Here is a 20,862-nt window from a genome sequence, read left to right as displayed (position 1 = left end):
TTAAAGGTAACAAAAGTGGTACTTACTCTCTCACCAAATGACAGTGGTATTGATCTTCTCATCTAAGGCTCTGCAAGAAATCAAACAAGTGTATTTCCCAAAATTTCACACCACTCACCATGCATAAAAGCCAGTATATTTCAAATAATTCAAATAAATAAACGTTTATAAAACTTTTTTCTGAACCACACCATTAAAAAATTAATTCTCTGACAATTTCAACCACTTATATGTCAGACAAATCATCAATGTGTTTCTATGAACATCTTACACTGACTTACGATGTAAAATATCTGTTCACAATCATAACAAGTATAAGGTAGCCCAAATAATGTTTACACTGAACTGTCAAAATGAAAAAAAGAAACCTTGTTTCTTCTTAATACTACACTATGTTTTTTAAAAGTTTGTAGGATGGTGTGGTCCAAAATCTGTTGAAATTTTACATTTAAATAAAAAATTACATTACATTAAATTACATTATATTCTATAACTTTTTGTTTGTAAGTAATCAGGAAGGAGTAGGACTTGTTACTTAAACTGTTTTTTAGAACTACATAGAGGAAAAAAAAGTGATGTAAACAATTCAAAGATAAAACGAAGATTTCATATGCCACTTGAAACCATGCATCAAATCCTTCTTCACCTTTCAAATTTTGAGGAATTTACTACACGTTTTAATATGAAAATAAAAGAGAGATAAAGATCCCAGTGCACAACATCTACAACAAGACATATGCGGGGTTGGCCATGCTGGGAAACATGGCTACATAGCAAAACGCTGGCTGCGACATATATCAAATGATTAGTAAATGTGCAGTATTTAAAGTGGCCATCGCTGAGCTCAAAGGCTTTTTATTGTAGTATGTCACTGAGTCCATTTAATCTATATGATCCCTGTCCAACTGTGGGGATAATGAAGTCAAACAATCAGGTCTGAGATCATGATAATCTGGATCAAGTATCTTTGTGTTTTATTTTCTGTCAAGCTCTCTGCAATGAGAGAGCGATGCTGACAAATAAATAACCAGACGAATACCTGCCATAACAAGGACGAGTCAGTGATGATACTGTTGTTCTCATGATGTTCATGGTCAGGACATGAACTGCAGATCAAACATCATCCCTGAAGTTTCACAGATGGTGTAATGTTTCTGTGAATGTATCACATGAACATAAGACGGTCCTCATCCAACCTATTATACAGTACCTTTTATAACATGTGCTCTCAACCATTCAATGAAAAAAAAAATCAGACCAGGACAAAGACAGACATGATTAGATGAATAAATACATAAATAACACTAATTAATAAATAACAGAAAATAAGAAGTATCTTCTTTACAAAATGCAAAAGGAGAGAAAGTAGATGTCACATTTTAGAAAAGGGAAAGAAATGTTTGAAAACCTTACATTTTCTGAGAATAAGAAACATTTTTGGAGTTGTTTCTGTTGTTCTGATCATTCAAGAACAGAGAAGTGAGTGTTGCATAATTCTTTGTGTAATCTAACGGTTAAAAGGTTAAACGAATAGATGGCGGGTGAGGGTGTGGGAGGATTTTTCCAGGAACAATACAGCGTAGGGAGAGGGCACAGTCCGTGTAGGTGCCCTTAAAAGCCCTTCAGGAGTAGATGGTGATGACCTCACGCCCACCTCCACGCACTAGCAGGACCCGATTGAGACCCTCAGTGAGCACCTCAAGGAACTCCATGTCTGAGAGACAATTACAGTGAAGGAATGGGTTTTTCTTACAATGTGTGTAAAACCAAGCAATATGTTATATAACATGCTTTAGCGTAGTTCAGGGGAGACTGCAGGCCTCCCCTCAGACAAAGCTTTGGAAACGGCGCCCCACCCCCCACCACATCTTTAGTTTACTTGGTAAGCTCGATTCCTGGATGCCTATGGAATCATGATTATATTATTTGATCCCATAGACACTCAACGTTTGAGCCAAAATAGCCTAATATTGCTGTTTGACATAACTTCTTAATACACCAAATAGTTTTAAAAAAGGTCTGTCCTAAGGCATTTATTAGTTTCTGACTCTGATGATTCTATGTGATCTCCTTTTGATAACTAATGCAATAAGCAATGTAATGGTTGCTGCTGTTTACATTCACCCCAGATGCAAATTCAAAAAATGCACTGTGGAATGTTTGGGGTGTATATGTGTAGCCTATGTAAATAACTGTATATACTGTTTTATTTTATTTTATGTGTTACCATATTTTAATATAGGCCTACACTTAATATATTGAGTGTGTAGCATGAAGGAACTACAAAATTTGTTTCGTTATGCAGCCTTGTGCTGTATAATAACTAATTAACTACCTTGTACCTTGTACCTTGTAATATTGTTTCACTTCCATTTACTGAGCCTCCCATGAAACTGTTTGGAGCCCCCCTAGGGAGGTCCGCCTCACACTTTGAAAGCCCCTGCTGTAACGCAATGAATCCCAACACTGTCAGATGAACCCTTATTTGACACTTGTCATGTTCCAAATGTGTTCAATTGAAGTGATTTCAAGCTGCATATGATTTAACTTTATTAATCGCATTGTGTGTTGTGTGTTGTTAAATGTATTTTCACTGTTTAGCTGTTTGGTCAGTATGGTGAAGTTTGCATTTGTTTTACAAGCTGGACGCTTCAACCATTTATCCTTAAATTTAGCTAACAATTTCAACCACTAATCCTTTATTATAGCAATTTCAACCACTAATCCATTATTTTTAGCAATTTTAACTATTTATCCATTACTTTTATCTAATTATTTTGACCATTTACCCATTACTTTATGTCTTTTTACTTTACTACATTAATGTTTTCTGTGAAGATTCTCAGTCATCCATATCATAGTTATCCAAGGAAGGTTCAAATCAAGGGTAACTGGACTTGGTTGAAGACACTTGAAGACGCTTTGCCTCTCATCTGAGGGAGAAAGGGATACAAGGCGAAACATCTTCAAGTATCTTGAACCAAGTCCAGTTGCCCTTGATTTGAACCTTCCTTGGATACATTACGTTACAGCTATTCTTGTTACTTTGCAAATTAAAATGTCACACTAAAAAAAACAAAAAACATCAGCTCTCAGCCTGTTTGGTTGTGACCCCCTCCAAAAAAAGCTGTGTGTGGGATCCCTTGTCAGATTGTATATGAGAGGTTGATTTCAGTTTTAAGCAGGCCCAAAGAGGAAAAAATCCAATATTTCACAAAACAGCAAATATTAGAGAGGAAAGTCCAAAAATTTTACTTAATAATCTTGTGACCCTCAAACTTATCTTGCGACTTGCTTTTTCTGCAGAACGAGTAATTTTAATTTTGATACTATGGAATTAAAAATTAAAAGCAAGAGCTGGGCTGGATGGGGAAAAAACAAACTCTTCTTCTTCAATACTTAATTCTTCAGTAAAATATAATGCAGAAAGTGTCCAAAAAAGAGTCCAAAATTCACCGGAGACAAGGAAGATATTTTCGTAATAATTCCTCTGTACTGTCACTAAAGCAAAATTTGAATGCGGCACTTGCACATGAAGTACATTTACATTGTTGTAATAGCACTTTTACTTTAGTAAAGGATCTAAATACTTATTCCATCACCATGTATAGAAATCTAATATACAAAACAGGAATCAACATGGGCTACTTTGTCAAGGTAGTGAGTGAGGTAGTTAATTCTGCCAAAATCTCACTAGTTAGCAGCAGCCTTCTTTGTCTTTAGCTGGCTCACACAAAATCAACTGCTGAATTCCTTACTGAACTTCTTATTGTTGCAGTTTTTTGCTTGTATCACTTGAACCTTTTATTGTATTCTGTATTGCATCTATAGTACCAGCACATTTGATATCTTCAGTTGACTTATAATGTTTTCATTGTGTCTTTTTTATGATGCCTTGCTGCAAAAAGAATTTCCTCTTGTGGGACAAAGAGGATCTAAACTGAACTGAGCAAAGTACACCAATATATATAGCACACAGTATCTTGTATTCTGTGTATGATGTGTATGATGTAGGATACAGTTTTCATTGCCCACACGGTTCTTGGGTGGTCCAGGCATGTTGAGCAGGACAAGTTTAGCCTCCTTGGACTTCTTTGTGATGACCTCATTGAGCCTCATCGCTGTATGCATGCGCCTCACATCGATCTGGCTCCTGATGCAAGAAAGATAAGGCCACGTTAGGTCTGGTTTACAAATCAGTCTTTTAGCCGCTCAGCTTGCACAGTATGTCTCGCTACAAAATGTTTATACTTACAAGTTCTCCCATTCCCTGTAGCAGCATGTTAGGAAGGAAATAAGTGAGGTCAAGTACATACAAGACATGGGTTCAAACAGGAAGCTCCATTTGTTAGTGGTTTAAGTTCAAAGTTTTGTTTGTCTCATGTGTATCTGTTTAAACCCTGGAACATGGGTCGATATACACAAATATTTACCACCGACCCATGTCTCTGGGTGCATGTTATGTCATGTCTATTTCCAAAGCAGCATGCCAAGCTGAGTGAAAAGGACTCACGGCTTCATGTTGAAGAGGTCTTTGCCTGCCTCCGGGTTCGCCGTTAAAAGGGTCTGCCCCTTGTCTGCACCCTTGTTGTCCGTCCAGGCGGCAGCGCCCCCTGTGGGCCCCGCGGGAGACGTAGGGCTTGTGGGGCTGGTTGGTGTTGAGGCTTTCTTACTGTAGATCCCCTGTACTTGTTTTGGGTTGGAGGCAGCCACAGCCTGAGAGGGGGACACCGTGATGGGACAGTGTGTCAGGGTGAAAAACAGAAAAGAGACACCTGTCAGCATATGTGAAGCTCTGGAAGCCAGTGGCCAGTGGGAAATCACGAAGCAGCTGGAAGCAGCAACTGGAAAGAGTACAACGTTGCTGTGATAGCTGCTGGAGCGCAGAGAGAGAACAGCTGTAGAGGGGATGTGGATGTGTGCCATAGCAGCATTACCTCGTCTTCTGGTTTTTCTGCCAAGCTAGCTCCCTCCTCAGCGCTGTGCTGGGAGCGCAATGCAGACGGGTTTTTACGCCGAATGGACCCACGGGATGAATCCGTAATGCTCTGGATCTATTGTAATAAAAAAAAGTGAGGTAATTTCTTTCTGGAATTTCTTCTTTCTTCCCTCAGATCAGTCAAAACAAGTCCAGACACCGACATAATCTCAAAATGACTGTCATATTCTTCAGGCGCCTATGTTGACCAAAATTTTAGGTTGCTCCATTCGGTAAAAGTGGTTCAAAATGAGCCTCCGTTAGGTATTAAAGTAACTACAGTTATGTGTAACATTTTGGGTTTACCTCTCTCTCCATCTCATTCTTGGTCAGATGCATCTGTTTGAGGATCTGTGATCGTTGTTCCATTACAAGTGTCTTCTCATAGGTGTAGGCTGATATGTCACTGTCATGCTTTAAAGCGAAAAGACATTTTTGTCACAGTTGTCAAGTTCTGGAACATTATTACAATATTATGAAAGACTGAAGTTTGGTTCTATGGATTAAAAACTGGCTTTATCTGAGAATACAAAACTACTTTTCTAAGTTTCCAAAACAAAAATCCTATGTGTATTATGTGTCAGACAAGTCTCTCACCATCTCCACCACTTCCACCTCAGCATCGATGCGCAGGTGATAGAGGAAGGTGATGAGGTCTTTCTTCATCTGAATGCTATTGTCATCCATCTGAGCCACAGTGAAAATGCGCATCTTGCACTTCCTCCAAACCTGTGGGGAAAGAACGGGAACATTCAAAGATGATGAACAAAATGTTGTCTGTGTTCTTTTTTACTCTCTACACTGTGTCCTTCCTCAGACAACATCACATTACATAGTATTTAATTCATATATAATATTTAAATATTTAATATTTAATAGTGTCTTGTTTTCCACCTTGTGCTGGCGCAGCAGGAAGGGCAGAAGCATCAACATGCCTCCGTCATGGACAATCCACCACACATCTATGTGGCCTTCAGTGAAGCGCTCTCCATTGGACGGGTAGCTGGAGATATTCTTAGGAACCAACAAGGCCATACTGGCTACAGTCGTCTCTCTAACCACCTCTGCACAGGGACGCAAGAATGAAACAAACATTTCTGGTAAGGAACCTTAAAAATTGGTTATTTAAGAATCAAGACCAAGATATGTACTTAATGGGACATTTTACATTTTTACTATGTAGCGGTGACACCGTGCTGAAATTTCATGCTACTTATAAAACAACATTTGGGCCAATACTGACATATCTGTGGTAATATATCGGGCAATTTATTAGACTTCAATTAAGTTGATTAGTCATTAGCCAGTTTATTGCCTACTTGCTGTCTTAAAGGCCTTCACAAGCAGCCTTACAGTATCGTAAACCCTGAACAGAGGGCAAAGAAAATGTTGCGCAAAAATGTTAACATGGATGAAATCACATAAACCTAACATTCAGTAAATAACAATGACTTACCTATGAAGTTCCTAAATTGCTGGTGATACTCAGGCTGTTTCCAGTTTCGGGGCCAGCTGACCATCACAGTGTTGTGCTTCAGACCTCCCAGCCCTCCGACCTGGATCAGGTGGGAGGTCCCATCCCTCAGATTGGAGGAGATGACCACCTGAGAGAAGCCCTTCACTTTCTCTGCCTCCATCAACTTACGCAAAGACTATAAATACACAAAGAGCGGAATACAGCTGTTAGAGTGTGTGAAAAACTGTAGACACAGAAGGTTTTGTGATATAATAATCTGCTGCATTTGTATCACAAGTCAAAGTGTATAGAGATTAGAGGACGGACCTGATCTGCCCTCTGGGCCTCAGTGTAGTTGTCGAGGAAGGTTCCGTGAACTGAGGTGCCAACGATGGTCAGACCTTTCCCTGCTTTCAGCTGATTGGTCAGAGAGAGCAGACGAGGCTGCTCTACGTTCTGCTCAGCATCCACACTCACCAGAACCAGGATCTGAGGCCTGACGAAAAGCACCAAAGGATTGTGTTTTAGATTCAACAGGTGATGTAAGCTTAACCTGTTTAAATAGTTTAAAAGTTGTAGATGTGTACTGACCTCCAGTTCTTGGTGTGTGGCGGTCCTTCCTCCAGCCTCATGAGAGCGAAGCGTGCAGCGCTGAGAGAGATGCCACGTATCCCATCGCCCCACTCCTTCTCAGCTCTGTGACGTACCACATTATTGGATTGGCACATTGCGTAGGTATCATGATTTAAGTACATGCTCACTAGCATTTATGATAAATTAAAGCAAGCCCAATCCCTGCCATTCAGCTAAAACAATAACCACTGGCAGAATAATTGGATGTGGGTTGCTGCAACACAATCTTATTCTTGTTTTCGGTCCATGTCCTACGCAGTCATGATGAATACTTACCCACAAAACTCAATGTATTTGTAGATACAGGTGGCGATGCCCATGGCGACTATGGCGTAATACCAGGAACAGATGAACATGAGCGACAGGCACAGGCTCATACCCAAGAAAGACAGAGCCCTGCAGGGGACAGGAAGTCACACGCTTGGTCTAATTGGGAATTTCCAGGAACACAGCTTATATATCTATAACCTGTGAAAGTTTAGTCTGCTGCTGCTTAACTCATACTGAAAAACAGCTTCTAATTGTGAATCAGGTGCACACAGCACCAGTTAATATTGCCCACGAATTTGATCTCACAGGTGCCTGCTGTTCTCAAACAAACCAATGTTTCTCCTTAACTAATTACAAAAGTGATGTGCCATTAGTTCCGAGCATGGTTTGATAGCATATGTCGTGAAAATAATAACCTTTTATTGCACAGCAGATTGCACATTCAGTGACACTGATATGTACAATGACACAGAAACTCACCAGTGGTAGAACTTAAAGCGTGGCCTCCAGTTCGGCGTCCTGAGCAAAGTCTGCAGCGCACAGGCAAGATTGACAAACATGTAGCACATCAGGAAGAACCTAAAGAGAGAAGTGAGAGAGGAAGAGAAATATACAGAAAAGAAAAAAGACAGACAAGTGACACATAAAGAAGAATCCCAACTGCTGTGGGCCTGCACAGCAATGACCATACACTGTGTGTGAAGTTACAGAGTACGCACATGGAGAGGATGGGTGCGACTGCATCCAGGGAGGCAATGATGATGCCAATCTCACAGATGCTGGCTGTGAGCAGAAGGGCCCAGGTGGGCTCCCCATTGGCTTTGCCGTGCCCAAACACCTGCAGCAACATCAAAGGATTAAATTAAATCACATTTTATGGCACCTTCTTGGGCAGCAAGGGCTATACTAATAATGTATGAGATTTTAATAATGTGATAATCATATGTGAAAGCAACAGAAAAAACAAATGTAAGGCTTTATCTGAAACACATTTCTGCTTTTGTGACAAAGACGCATACTAAAGATGTGTACTCACTCTAAGAAATGGGATGATGCCATCTCGAGCAATGGCCTGTAGGAGACGTGGAGCTCCAGTCAGACTCTGAAGCCCAGCTCCACAAGTGGAAAAGAAGGAGCCAAACACGATGACCCATGGAGACGGCCATGCCAGAGTCCCAATCACCAGGTTACCATTGACCCCTTCACCAAACCTGTGGAGAGAGGCGAAGACAAAATACTCCAAAGCTGGAATAACAAACACTGACTTTTACACCACTCATTTCATCAGATAATCTGGATCTAATATGATTATATAACAATAACATCTATTTAATGTTCTTAAACTTTTATATGACCAGACCATTTGCTAAGCCTCGTCCCTTTTAGGTTACTGCTACTTTATAAAACAGGGGACAGGTTAACCTTTTTTAAAAACTTTTTAGCTTAGAAATTTTCAAAAACAATGGGTCCTTCATTTCAGACAGAGGTACACAAAAAGCAGGCTTCTCATTTCTAGCCCGCAACTGTTGACTGAAATGGCAATTGTCAGTTGTAGCTTGAAAGCTAGCTAATTAACTAACATTAGCTCCACACTCCTACACTTCCTCTGGCTGACCTTGTTCATTGTTATAATGTTTTCAGCTCATTTTTAAAACAAGAACCCTGTAAAGAGTTCCTACACGTGCACATTATGGCCAAATACATGATGTCGTGCTAAAAGACTGAGGCTAAAGCCGCAAGTCCCAGGCAAAAAGTCAGCAGTCACCAGCTGATGATCCATGTGGATGACAAATAAACACACTTATATTGCAGTGTAGAGCAAGATAATCCTAGTATTATTAGCATTACAAGGAAAAAATATTAGACTGTTATTCATTTTGACTGCTTCGCCTTGACAAGAAAGAAGTTACATAAATGTGTTATTGTTGAACATATATGGATTAATAGAGGCTAAAAGAAAGAAACCAGAATCCAAACTATCTGAGCAACTTCATCCCCATAAACACAGCCTCAACATGCAGAGAAAGCAAAAACATTTGACAAGCCTGCAATGCTTAGTTACTGTTAAGCTATTACTGGACAATTGATGTTTGGAGGAGTGGTTTAGCAAACTGTTGATTCTTTTGTTTGACATCATTTGATTATAGTGACTTGAAATGTATAAAAAGCTACATGATTTGACTTACTTGTCCCTCAGAACTACTCCTTCTATGCAGGCGCCAAACAGCACCACACAGGACATGTCTGGGGAAACGCTGTTAGGAAAGGTATTGTTGGAAATTTCTGATACAAATATTATGAGAGCATACAAAAGGTTATATAAAAGTCATCAATCAGCACTTCCAGATCCACACAGTTTCTGTTCAAAGGACCTAGGATACACACAGTGGATGTGGTGCTGATGGCTGCAATCGTGCCGATGGGGATCGACTTCTGAGCGTCACGCAGGTCTCCAGAGCGGTTGGAGCCTGCCATGATACCTGTGAGTGGATCAAGATGAAATAATGAGGAGCTTTGTGCTTTTACACCTGCATGGGAAAAAAAAGTTGACATGGCGAACTTCTTAGCAAATGGTTGCTTATTTACACATCCAGTAAATTAAACTGCAGTAAAGGTGAGATAAAAGGCCTTGAAATGCTCAATAGTGGTGAGGGGAACTGCGGAGTCTGTGATTATGCTTTGTAGGTTCATCACAACCACTATCACATTACAAGTAGTCATTTGATATATTATTAATATGAAAATATAGATCAGAGCACCTAATAATAATTTTGATAAGGACAGCCTCCCAGCTGGGTGAAGACTTCCTCTTATCCCTTCTGACGTCTCTTCAATAGGCCTTTATGGTTCTAACCTGTGACAGATGGGAAGTATATCCCGACCAGCAGGGTGAAGAAGCTGGTGATGTCAGCTAGGACGTAGCGGTTGGAGCTGGTTGTGGGATTGTCTGGATCTGCGTCTGATGCTATCCCACGCTTCTCCAGCAACATCCCTTTTTCCAGGTAGTTACCAAACAGGTTCTCTAAAAGACAGAAGAGCATTTAAATAAGCATGTGAGGTGGATGGGATGCCAAATGAGTAAATGGATTGACCCTCAGAGGGTTTTGTCATTTACATTGATAAGGCATCTCCTACCTGCCAGGATGCCGCTAGTGACCCCCGGGATGCCCTGTATCTCTGTGACATTGTTGTTGGTAAAGTATTCGTCACAAGTGGCATTAAGGGAGTCAGAATCACAGAAGGACCTCCACAGTTTGGTGGTGATGGTTTCATTGTCTATTTCGATGATTTTTGCACAGATGTCGTATGATTTAGAAAGAAGAGTTCGATTTCCCAGGAGGCAGACGCTGTAAAGAAAGTCAACAAAGGAATCATTGTCAAAAAATTGGATCATCACCGGGAGACTTTGACCAGTGGATGAACCAGTCACTTACGGGAAGACAGGGGGGTCGATGGCGGTCTTGATGACTCCGGCATAAACAGCCATGATAGAGAGGATGACACAGGCCAGGAAGACCAGCGCCAGCTTGTTCACATATTTGACCCCTACAAACACCACCAGTGCCATTAAGCTCAGTACAATGGTGCCGTACACCCGCATGTTGTTGAGGAGAGCTAACTCTGCCTCAGGCCCCTCCAAGCCCTCGATCTTGAAGATGGCTGCCTGAGGAACAATGTAAATCTACAAGAATGGAAAGATGGAGGGAAAAAGGTGGGGAGAAAGGAAGTAGAGGGAGGAGAGTACGGCAAGGTGTGGTGGAGTATGGTGGTGATGGGTGGAAGTACAAGGAATAAATATAGTACACTGATGTTAGAATGCTACTTAAATTTGAGCTTAAATTTTTATACATTTGGTTTCCACAGTAATGAAGAGCTGCCACAGCGAAACAAAAATTATGTTCACAAACCCTTGTTATAATGTCATATAATAATTTAAAGAGTCTGTTAAAACTAGAGCTGAAATAATTAATTAATCTACAGAAAAGTACTTAGCAACGACTTTGATAATTGATTGTTTCAGTAATTTTTCAAGCAAAAATGTCACATCTTCCTGCCTACAGCTTCTCAAATGTGACGATTTGATGCTTTTGTTTGTCATATGTGATATTAAACTCAATATTTTAGGGTTTTGGACAGTTTGTTGGATAAAACACGTTTTAATTATGTTAACTTGGATTTTGGGAAATTGTGATGGGCATTTTTCACTAGAGACTAAAAAGGAAGACTTGGTATGCTGTGTTGTAATAATGACATAATCTAAATTCCCGTGCAATGTACTCTTATTTAAATAGTTATTAGCTACCCTTTCCTGCTATGACATGTCAAAATGTCCGAGGTGAAAAAGGACTATATAGTAAATATATATGGTTGTAAGGAAAATATGCAGTAACATGTCAGTTATTCAATAATTAATGCTACTTACCAGCAGAATTTCAATACAGCCAAGAATGTACATGGCACCTGCAAAAGTGGTGCCTAAGTAGAAGCAGATCCCAACAGCTCCACCAAACTCAGGCCCCAGGGAGCGAGAGATCATGTAATATGAACCTCCAGCTGTGGGTCACACACACGAGAGAGTCAGTGCACTGTTCTGTTACACACAAACGCACTATAACATTTAAAGCCTTAGGTATAAACTCACCTGGTACAACTCCATTTGTTGCAATGGCACTCATGGAGATGGCTGTGAGCATTGTCTGAAAAAAAATGAAGCAGCACAGGGTCACAGGAGTCTGAGAGGCAGCAGGTGGGCACGTCAAATTAAATATGGCTGACAGCGAGGCCTTAATGAACCGAGGGGGTGAGCGGAGAAAAACATCCAGCAGCACAAGAGTCTGACTCATCCGGTCATGTTAAATTGTTCATTGCAGGGATGACTACATGGCTGGTTGGCACATACTGTCCCTTCAGTGATAATCTCATTGCCAGCCAGAGGCAGAAGGAAGAGATCACATTTACTGAATAAGTAATCAGGTTGTCCTAACTACTCTTTTAAAGTACATGAGTATTTACATTTTGTGAGATACAGTTTCATTGATAGAAACAATTGTGGTAAAATAAAGGTGTAATGAAAATAAAATGTTTCACCTGACAGTGAAACTTAACTCTGTTCTTGAGTACTTACTGCTGATACATATTCAATGTCATTTTAATTTAGTTTAATTTGAGTTTAGGACTTTCTTTAATTGGGGCATTTTATATTGTGGTGCTGCTATTTATTCATGTATTCATGCATAAGCATTATAGACACGGCGGAAGGCACTAAAACATTGGCTGGGATCCAGGTCCCCAAATGCAGCTGTTGTGAGTGAGCTTCTGAACTAATTACAAAGCCTTTAGTTTACCTCTGGTCAAAATATTATTTCAGCAGGACTGCCTAAACATGATATGGTGAGAGTAGTATTTTTACCAGTATTTAGTGAGTTGAGGAGATATAACAACTATCTAATAATATGTTACATGCTACTTGACACATTTTTTATTCAATATTCAATTCTGGGGAGGTTGGGGGGGATTTACTATATCATCTTTAGCATCTGTGCAATGCAAATTATAATTGTACAGTAGCCCACAGCTTTTAGTTACGTACTGTGGAGCAACACATGAAGACGATTATGAAGGAGCCGAGGACGCCTCCTATCCCGACCATCCAGGTCATCCGCAGGAAGAGGATCACCCCAAATATGTTCTGGATACACGGCAGGTACACTCCCATCAGGGTGCCCAGCTGTGGAGCCTGAGAAACGCATGAAAAGTGATAAGTCAAAGATTGCGTGTGTGTATAAGTTTTCAGTCCAGCTCATCTTATTTTGAATGGATTGAAATGGGGGTTATAATCAGTCAGTAGTGCACTTTGTTGTTCAGTCTCCTTAAATCTATTCTGCATTTTAAAGTCATGAGACGCTTTCATCAGAAAGAAAAGGGGTTTATTATTTTCAAACACAAAGAGATGGTAATCCTGTGGAGAAGAGGAAGACAAGCTCTTTGTTTTGAAAGGGCTCTATTTCCTCTAAGTACTCTTTCTGAAGAGAAGTGGGAAGATACATGTTTATTCTCTCTTTCCCTCATTGTTTCTGTCAGCAAATCAGCTTGAACCTCAAAATAGTTGAGATTTATTATGTTTTTTGTTATACACACATTTCACACATCTATCCATAAATACTGCTTTATAAAAATATAAAAGCTAAAACTACTTTACACTATTTGGTTGCTAGAGTAGTTGCAAGAGTGACAGCTCTCAAAATCTCAAATCTGCAATCTGCCAATGTGTAGAGAAAAACAATAATCCCACAAAGTTCACCCACCAGGCTAAATGTTACTGTATCTGGTCGCAGACAACTTAAAATTTAATTTAAAATACACTTTTAACACTAAAAGTGACTGCAAAAAATACAAAACAATTTATCAGGTCATGTGTTTGGTTGTCCGTCTCCCGGAGTCCTCATTTACATTTTGCGGAACACTCTGTGAGGTGATGTGAGGAGAGATGAATAGACAGATCAGACAGAAAGTCACTCACAGGCTTTCACCTGTGTTCTGTCCACAGGGGAAAGCCTGGTGAGAGTGATGCTCTTGACTGCCCACACTGCAGGATCCTTCAGGCCGACTCAGTCTGAGTGGCATCTTCACATTGCACCAACCCCTTGTCAGCATTTAGTGATGAGACTTCATTTCTATCAAGGTCCTCTCTGTGCACAAATGTACACAAATGTGTTGCTTTGCATGGGTAACTCCCTATTTAGGATTTATGGCAGTATATCAACATTTAATAAATGGTTTATAACACACTACAATTTACTTGTATGCACCCATAAGGACATGTGTGTGAGTAAGTACAGCTTTTGTCAACAATAACAACTTCTCCTATGAAGACATACTTTATAATATTACAACTGTGTTTTGCAATAGTGTCATTCATCATCTACAGCCTCAACTTATGGGAGTTATGGGAGTATGGGAGTTACAGTTAACAAACAATCACTGTATATCCGCGTACAACTACTGACTATCCAGTTCAAAAAAATCTTTTGTATTGAATAGTTTCGGCCTGCTGCATCATATGTCCAGTGATGGAAACTTGTAAAGGACAACTAATTCAAAATGCAAGTAGTTTTCAAAGAGCAGAAAACTCACTGAGCTCACTGCCTGCAGGTGTATGATCTCAGGTGCTCTGCTTGTTGGAACACAGCAGCTATGTTGTGAAATGTTCAGGTGTGGTACATGCTGCTGTCTTTTAAAGGCATAACTTATGCATCCACTCTTTCTTTTGTATCCCCTGCCTTACAAACCTCTTCAGGGTCAAAAGCCTGTTGCGTGTATACCTGACAATAAAGATATTCTTCATTGCACACATGTTGCTGGAGTTTGAACTTTTAGACTTTTCCCCCTCTTTGTGCACCTTGGAAGAAGTTAAAGAAATCCCTACTCTGCTTCTACAGATCATTAAACGAGCCGAGCAGGGCAGCACAACCAAAAGTTCACAATAGTAGTTAATAATAGAGAAAGTAGAGTAAAACCCAGAGAGGATTCAGCTTATTTTGTGACTAACCCTGTCTTACGCTCCACTGAACAAATGCAGGATAACCGACCCGACATAAACCCAGATTAGGGCCAATAAATGATAAGACCGCCAGAGGAAACAAAAGGGAAGAGCAGGCAAGTGTCAATAACCTGATTTGTGTTGAAAGGCATTGAAGTTCAAATCAACAACTATTGCTTAGTATTTGCTACATGTAGCTACAATGTAGCCCATCAATTGCATGAGATCTCCAAAATAAATGTCCTGTGAAACTGAAAATCAGGGTTTGCTTAGTTTAAAAGGCATTTGAGTGGCTGAGTTGGCTAAATTGTGTATCATACTACATCCTTGTATCACTTCACTGCTTTCACTGTTAGAAGTTGCTGCTCTCCATTACAGCCCTCTATGAAATAACCACCCCAAGCACTCACCTGACCTGTCGTCACTGCTGTGCTGTGGTGGTGTTTGGTGTGTGTTAAAGGTTGGTTTGTTTTGGATCAAATTAAAAGTAGCATTCCCATTGCTAATAATAATGTTCTTGGAGTGCAATGTAAAGCACAGCAGAAATGGAGGGAAAATGAATTCAGATTGAGGATGTGGTGTGACCCTTCACTGTGTACAAAACGAATACATAAAATCATGCATCCTTTAGTAAACAACATTTTTGTTTTGAGATATTGTCAGTAGTCTCAATGTTGCATGCGGCTGTTGGTGCACACTTTGTATCATTTCCTGTTAACCCTAAATGTTTTTAACATGTGTAATTTTAAACAGCCAAAATGACAACAACAATTTGGGGTATATCATTTATACTGCTTACTATTAGTAGATTTAATTTGGCTGATTGATCTCCTGTTTCTTCACAACATGGCACACATAAATATTAAAGAGTACATGTAACCTTTGTTCTCTCATGTTAGTTTGATGTTTTCTTCAGATAAAGCTACTCTTCTGCTGCAGGGTGGGAATGAACAGATCACAAAGGGTACACTACCTTGACAGGTTTTTTAGACGGACGCGCCCCCTCCTCGTTATTCTCAGCCTCTTCGTGCTCTTTGCTGCCCGTCGGCAGGTTGGAGTAGTTGGCCAGGGTGCTGAGCAGAGAGGAGACCATTGGACTGGTATCCATCTCCTCCTGAAAAACACACACACACACACACACACACACACACACACACACTCATATTAGACCTGGAGATCTACTGGTGATATGAAGCAGTCTGCATCAACTCAGTAAAGACTGGTTTTACATCCATATTCCCAGCAAGTTTTATAATGGGTTTTGAAAACTGTCCTTACCTCAAATAGAGCCATATTCTTGCCATCATACTGCTGGCTCTTCTCCGCATCACTGGCTGCCCTGCTGTTGATGAAAGGACTGCTCTCTTTGGGGATCCCATCATCTGAAACAAAGAAACACTGACCATCAGATTTACAGTCGAGTCTTCTTCACTCACAGCTGCAAGAAAACATTATGTTTATTATTTGTAGAAAATGAAATACTGAATAGTGCTGTAAAATCCTTACTGGAGCAAAGAATACTCAAATTAAATGGACCAATGCAGGATTTGATTTTCTGCTGCAAAAAGGTGTTTTAATAAAATTAAAATTAGCATATAAATCACTCAACTTTGACCCCAGAGATCAGGGTTGCTGTTGCATGTAAACACATCAACAACACTTAATATACTGTATTATGTCTCACTTCTAAGCACTTCTAAGTACTGTTCCATACAGTACCTAGAAGTACCTGGTGGCTGGCCAATAGAGGGCACTAGGGCCCTGGTGGTCGGAAAGAGTTTTGATTTTTCTTTTTAAATTAAAATTTTTTGAAATAAACAGTAATTACCTTTTTAAGTATATGTGTATTAAAATGCACAATAATGTGTAATATATAAAATATAGGCTAAATAATTATGTTTGGATGTGAAATTAGCTTCCTGCTCATTCGCTGATCTCTTCTGGTGAGCTGGAGAGAGCGCCCAGGCAGCACAGCAGCGCAGCCAATAACTGACCGTAACTTACACAAGATATGCCCATAGCAACAGAAATTAAGCCAATCAGCGTCCTCAAATATGATGCACAGTCAGTCGGTGGTAGAGGGACACGTGACGTTGTTGACAAGATGAATGCGGAACTCAAGCCCGACACAGGCTTTCAGCCTTGGCTAGCTGGATGCAAGATTTAAATACCTTATTTTGCTTCCCACACTTGCTTTTTAAAACAGCAGGGACGGTGACACGGACTGTTACAGGAGTAAAGGACACGATACATTTATCTTAGAGGATTAAGAAGCACGAGTGTACGAGGGCGCATATGGATAACACGATGCAGCTAGCCATGCTAGGCAGTGTTAACATCGGCCTTGCGTGGCCACAATGAGACCGCTCTTCTGACAACCCTGGTGTTTTCAGTAGATCTTGTTGCCTCGCTGGACAGCGTGTTGGAGGAGCACAAAGACAGCTGCTGTTTTCAAAGGCACCTCAAAAACTTTTGGACATGCTGTTAGTTCTTGAAGTTTACATTCTGGAGGAAGTAAAAAATGCAGAAATTCTTGCTATTCAGGCAGATGAGACAACCGACATTTCCACCCATTGCCAGTTGGTGTTTGTGCTACGGTACATCAATAAGGAGAACAACAGCTGTTGGCTACTGAGGTAAGCTGTATAGTTTATAGGCAGCTCTGAAGTGTTAAGATGTGGTTATTTCCAGTGGTTGACAGTAACTTAAGTATGCCTAACGTTACTGTACTGAAGTACAAATTAGAGATAGCCTATTTGTACTTAAGTATTTTCTTTTCATGCCTCTTTCTATGTTTATGTTCACTGTTTATGTTTTTGTATATTAATATAATACTATATTGGCAGTTTGTGTTAAATTGTATTGGGACGGTTACTGAAACTGAAATATATATGGCACAGCCCCACCTAAAATATTTTTCACCAGCTGCCACTGACTGTACACTATGTCTTACTGTTGCTCCATAATGTAATGTTATGTAAAAAATAAAGGCCGATATAGATAGAAGAAAGATAGAAGAGACAGAGAAGACACTATACAACAAAAGTTTTAAAAAACATCTACTGCAAGTATGGATATCCACATCACGTAGCATTTCCTGATATGTCTCTCGATAGGGATTCTTAAATTGGCTTTTAGACAGGAAAAGTAAACATCAAATTTAGCTAATTGTTTTCCCATTATCAATAGAGAACTGTTCACAACATTTTAAACAGATAAAGAGCATCTTCTGCTTGGTGAAAGTGACACAATCAAGTAGTCTCTTTCAATTCCCCAAGCGGCAGCAGTATTATACACTAATCTTTAAAGCAAAGAGGAGAGTCAAATACCAGCTAAACTGCTCTCACGCAGCACATAATCCTTTGAGCGATGGACTGCAGTCCTAAAGATGCATTTCCTGTCAAATTGGATTAGAAAGCAATTCAATTGTTTTTGTCTTTTTTTTTTGTTTGCGTGAAGGATTAGAGCTTTTATCAGCTTTCTATCAATACCTGAACACAACACATTCAAAACACCTAAACACTTTATGCCACTTTCCTCTGTACTTCACTGGTGATGTGAAAAGACCTTTACAGTTATTTCAAGACCAGTGCGAACTGTTTACATTTTTTTCACTGTGCGGCAGACAATAATAAAGAAGTTTATTAGCTGTTGTGATGAGGCTAGTCAAACTCAAAAGACTCACAGCAGGTCTTTTATTTCAACTCTTAGCTGTAGTTTAGATTATGTGGAGGCCAACCACTTGAATATTCTGTAATCCACCACAATTTTGAAAATCTGCATTTAAAGCCCATTTCAGCTCATGGCTTAGAGTGAAATCAGCTTTTAAAAATGTTTTTGTGTGTGCATGTGTGTCAGGACTTCCTCTGTGCATGTGTAAGTATTGTGTTGTGACATGTTTTGCATAGTATAACTTCATATACGTACATATTTCTGTCGTCTTGTTGTTGAGTGGGGCATGTGATTGACTGAAAGGTGAGGGGGCGGTAACTATAGACAACGTCAACAGACAAATTTGAATGATTTCTTTTGTTTTAAAATATCTTGGTAACCTTTATATATTTTACAAAATGTATTCATATGATTCATTATTTCATGATGTCTTCTTTCATTTATTAAATATTGGGAGTGTTATGTAATAAATATCCTTCATTACAGAAGAAGAAGAAGAACAGAAGGAGCTTTATTGCCAAGTAGTGTTTTACACATGCAAGGAATTTGCTTTGGTGATAAGGTGCTACACGTAGACAGCCATACAGTTGACATAAATAAATGTAGAAATACATAAATATGGAATAATCACAACTGAAACTTGAGTTAACGCACAAAAACAAAACAAAACAAAGTGCATCTAACACCAAGGCAGCTATACGCAGCGCCATCTTAGTTGTATTACATGGCAGAACATTCATTCAGTAATAAAAGCTGTACTGTATGTGCTATTAAATCTGCATATTTTTAGCATCAGGTGTCAACAATAATGATCTATTTACACAAAAGACACCTCACTTGTGTATTTCTATCCTCAGATTAGAAACCACATCCCCTACTCACCTTCACTGGAATCAGTGAGTGACCTTGGAATGTAACCAAACAACCAGAGGCCTCACTCGAATTGATCTCATTATCCATCACTGACAGACAGACAGACAAGGTTACAAAAACTATGCTTCTAAATTGTGTTGCATTAAGAAATGTGTCAGTAACTCTTTATACCAAGGGTCATGCAGCAACATGTAGATGTTTGCATCTGACCACCAGTTTGATAAAAACAGCTGCACATCTCTTTGAGAACAGGCACTGTTCTGCTTTCAGAGAGGCTGATCCAATGAATGCACAACGGCCAATGTTTGAAGTAACTGTGAGTTAATACTTATTAATTGATAATCCATTAAGTGTTAAGTAAGCAGATAAACTCAAAGTGACTTTCTTAGTGTGGTTCAAAGTGAGCAACAGTAATTGGAACTGACAAATCATACTTGAAGAACAGCTATGCTGCATAAATTCCTGCATTAATAATGCATATGTCCTGCATTACCCATGTTTTATACACTTATTATAAAGTGTTACTAACGTGTCAGTTATTTTAACATTTTCACCACACTGCTTGGAGCAAGTGTCTTTATAATATGACACTGCTTCAGGTGTTCATTTTTGCAAGCAGCATTGGCTAAAATGTCTCAACAACTATTGAATTGATTGCCATTAAATTAGTTTCAGCTGTACTTTGTGTTTTGTGCTAATTAGCAAACTTTATCATGCTAACACAATACACTGAGATGGCTTGTCAACCTTTTATCTGCTAAACATCCGTATGTAAGCATTGTTGTTATGAGCATGTTAGCTGTTAGAGCCATTAAGAAAACGTGGTTAATCTTTAGGATAATTTCGTATTCATAATTTATATTAATTTTCCTTTATGTGTTTCACTTGGTAATATTTTATGTTTGTCTCAGACAGATGTCATTAGTGTGTATTTAGCGAATTAACATGTGTAGGTGTGCTCCCTTAGTTTGTCCTGTTAACTCAGAGCTACTGAAGTGCTGTACAATGCAGCTAAGTGTAGTAAAAAAATGAGGTGAGAGCACCTATTGGCACGTGCTGTGGTAAAAAGGGTCAGCCAAGCAGGACATGGAGCAACAGTTTTCTGACTGTTGCGTCGTGTATAGCAATTTGGACATTTTGACTATGTGTAAGTATGTTTGATAGAACACATATTTAGGACTCTGCCTAGATATGTTGTTACGGTTGTCTTTTTCATCAAATAAAACTTCGAATATTTTTTCATCTTATCTGCCTCCTTGCCTCACTGGGTCATACAGTTTTGCTGTTTTTGGAAAGCACGAGTCAGAAACGTTTATGTCCTGCGATAGTGGCAAAAGAAGTTTTTAAAGTAGCCGCTACATTCTTCCTCATCCCCTCTGGGAGGACTCTGTACCATGGTGATATTTATATATTATCTCTATGCCTATTTTCATTACTCTG

At 39.5% G+C, this 20,862-nt stretch overlaps 2 long non-coding RNA genes and 1 pseudogene across 16 annotated transcripts; 2 read left to right on the top strand and 1 right to left on the bottom strand.

Annotated features, from left to right (window-relative positions):
* Positions 1 to 6: 6 nt before the first annotated feature.
* The window catches only part of LOC119905651, a 44,345-nt pseudogene continuing 23,489 nt past the window's right edge, over positions 7 to 20,862 (bottom strand).
* On the top strand, positions 4,934 to 11,513 carry LOC119905652. Of its 15 annotated transcripts, none has more exons than XR_005444860.1 (5): positions 4,939 to 5,077; positions 5,888 to 6,078; positions 6,468 to 6,971; positions 7,061 to 7,165; positions 7,368 to 11,466. It is a non-coding gene; the product is annotated as an uncharacterized LOC119905652 (long non-coding RNA). The 15 variants fall into 15 exon arrangements; XR_005444862.1 differs by having other exon boundaries at positions 7,061 to 7,169; XR_005444863.1 differs by having other exon boundaries at positions 6,468 to 9,604; positions 9,707 to 11,513.
* On the top strand, positions 17,007 to 20,669 carry LOC119905653. Its single transcript, XR_005444865.1, has 2 exons — positions 17,007 to 17,513; positions 19,407 to 20,669. It is a non-coding gene; the product is annotated as an uncharacterized LOC119905653 (long non-coding RNA).

Source organism: Micropterus salmoides, unplaced genomic scaffold (genome assembly GCF_014851395.1).
Source record: "Micropterus salmoides isolate LMB-PRFRI ecotype aquatic unplaced genomic scaffold, ASM1485139v1 Ms_hic_scaffold_16, whole genome shotgun sequence".
NCBI classification, from domain to species: Eukaryota; Metazoa; Chordata; class Actinopteri; order Centrarchiformes; family Centrarchidae; genus Micropterus; species Micropterus salmoides.
The sequence above is the reverse complement of the archived record's forward strand: the minus strand, read 5'-3'. Positions and strand labels throughout refer to the sequence as shown.